Source organism: Nicotiana tomentosiformis, chromosome 9 (assembly GCF_000390325.3).
Source record: "Nicotiana tomentosiformis chromosome 9, ASM39032v3, whole genome shotgun sequence".
Classification (NCBI taxonomy): domain Eukaryota; kingdom Viridiplantae; phylum Streptophyta; class Magnoliopsida; order Solanales; family Solanaceae; genus Nicotiana; species Nicotiana tomentosiformis.
In genome coordinates, this window is record NC_090820.1 from 36,725,111 (window position 1) to 36,728,220 (window position 3,110).

Consider the following 3,110-nt stretch of genomic DNA (forward strand, 5'->3'; position numbering starts at 1 on the left):
CTGAGAATAATAATGGAGTTAATTTTATAGTCAAAAAAATTTTAACTAGAGAATTTGATAGAGTCAAATCCTAAATTTTTAATATGAACTAAGGATGCACTGGCAGCACTGCTGTCGTTACAATGATTTTTTTTTTTTGTTATCCAATTTTATATTCTTAGAAAATCATTGAAACTCTTATAAAATACTACTAAATTTTTTTTAAAATTAAGATTCTAACACATCATGTCTTATATATCCCATGTCTTTTGAATTATAACTTTATCATTTAAGTAGAAAAATTACAAATTGATTGCATAAACTTACTAGTTTTGGACTGAACAAAGAACCAGATGCAAAGTAATTTGTCGAATATGATGAATATTGTTGATGGTTAGATTAATCATAAAATATTGAAATCCAACTTCACGAGATATTGCATCGTTTACACATGTATTACGTAACTTTTTTCCTAGAATATCACTCTAAGTCAAAAATGAAAGAAAACATAAAAGTTGCTCAAGACCCTCGTCTCCTTCCAACATAAGACATGAGTTATAAAATTATGGAAAAGGATCAAATTTGCCCCTTTACTATGAGAAAAATATCAATTTCATTTGTCGTTATACTTTCGACACAAAATGCTCATGCCGTTACCCAAATGGCTTAAATATACATCTACTTCATTAAAACTATCCTAGGTGGACTCTCAGTGGCACTACCATTTTGGTGAAGTAGATAACACATGACTTTCCACTTTACCGCCCAAACCCATTTACCCCCTCGCCTCCGTTTTTTCTATCAACAACATGTCCTACTCCTTTTCCATCACCATTAACATATATATAATTTACCCGTAAAACTGTATATTTAAATTTATAACGTGGTTTATAGACAAGCGAATCGATTTGATCCAAAAATAATTTTAAAAAAAAATATAACAAAAATAGGATTAGCGATTTAAATCAAAAGGAAGATAGCAAGCATGATTATGAGCTCGGTCTTCCCTAGAGCAAGAACAGTAACAATGATAAAACAATGATAAAAAATACTTTTCATTGAGCTTGAACAGTATATTATAACTTTTGTGTGCAGGATTTGTCGTCTCCTTACAAGAGTTGCCAATCTAGTATTTATAGCTATTCCTAGAAAGACAAGATCCTAAAATCATGCTCTTCTTAAATGAGAATAAAAGTGGCACTGATGGGTGCATAACGGCTGGCGTTGAATGTAAATATTCTTTGTAACGGCAGTTCATTTAATTCTATCCGATGTCAAGCCTCTGAATCTTTGCCATCAGTTATGCTTCATTCGAAATTCACTCTGTATCGGTTATGTACCTCATAAACGATATCAATCATTTACCGACTCAAATTCTGTTTGTTCTCGATTTCACGTGTCACCTCGCTATTCAGCCACCTGTAATCAACCAATTTTACCCCATACAGATAGTCCCCCTACTTTCTAGTGACGCAACCCAGTGTTACCGGAAAGTATATAAATATCCTTTCTTCGCAGAAAAGTTCTTGAACGGTCTTTGACATTTGAAATACTCCTTACACGTGTTGCCCCGTGATTCAGTGAGTATTCTTGTCGGGTTTTGAGGTAATGACCACGATTTTGTGCCGTCTATATCTTCTTCATTACTCATCATTTTTACTTCTTTACTTTTACTACTCTCACAATCAATCTCTTTCTCTGAACTTTCTTAGAGCCTTTTTTACAGCATTCAGCTTTCTCAATAAGAACCTCTTTGCTAACCTTTTACCACCATGTCTTCTTATTCTTATACTGCTTCATTCGGAAACACTAGACTTCTCTTCAGTAGAGGCCCGGAGAAAAACAAAACTAAGGAGGCTAACGTTGAGTCTGATCCTCCAATCGTTAATACCATCACACTACTTCATCTCAGTACTACAAACGATCTTCAAGAAAAAAAACCCTCTGAAACCATCGATAAAAGACATCACCTCGTATCCGGTGGTGCATCGATCATAAGCTTGGGGATAGCAGCGGAAATCATCCTTAGGGCATGCATTATTGAGATCCCTAAAGTCGACACTAACTCAAATTTCTGTTCTTCTTCTTCACATGGACAATACCTGAAATCAATGTGGGGTACTTAATTTCACGGATGAAGCTAGCTTCAATAAGCTTATTAACTTTAGTTTCAATTAAGGGAACCAACAGTGGCCTAAAGCGTCGTTGAGCTTGCTTGATGGGACAAACACTTTTCTTGACCACAAGATGATGGACTACCACTTTGTGGTCTAAGCCAAGAATCTCCTTGTAACTCTGGGAAAAGACATTCTTATAGTACTTAAGTAGTTTAATGTAAGCAATTTCTTCATCAACTTCTACTAAAGCACTTACATAAGTGGACCTTGGATCTTCTTCAGTGCCAAGGTTTACCTATTTCAATGCACAGACCATCATTTTAATCTCTTCTTCAAGTTCAGGCAGAGCATCTTCAGCGTCTTCATCTTCTTTAGGATCAATATCGTTGAAAAATATGTGGTAACAGGAGGAAATATCATTCAATTCTTCATGAACATTTTTGGAGATAAAGTTTACCACTTATCTTATGCACTAACATGATATGAAGAGCCAACCCTTTCTTTGTCTTCATCATGTTCTTTGGTGTAGACCACAACATGCGACTTTACTTTTAGTACCTCTCCGCATGAAACTACAAGGTTTGTTTATCGCTTCATTCTGGAAGGGATCAAACTTTAACAATCATTGGAGAGCCTTTGAGATTTAGATAAAGAAGATGATTTCATGATTTTATAGTTTCTGTGCAACTTGCTTTTCTTCTTATATGGCCCTAATCTCTCAAATACGAAAGTTCTTGCAGTTGATTTTCTAGAGATCAAAGACAGAAGGCCTTTCATTAGAAGCAACAGATTCATCTTCCGTAGTGATGTAGTTGTTACTTGCCCTTCTCATGGGGATGCAGACTAGCGAAGGTTGTTTGTATCCTAAACCTTCACGTGATTGACTTGTAACAGTTCTGAGGGAAGCTTCCCTAATTTTGATAGTTCAGTATTTACAAGTAGTTTTTAAGCATTTGGATTGAAACCTTCATCCTTACGCTTCCTTGAGAGTGTATCATTTTGTAGTGTATTGCG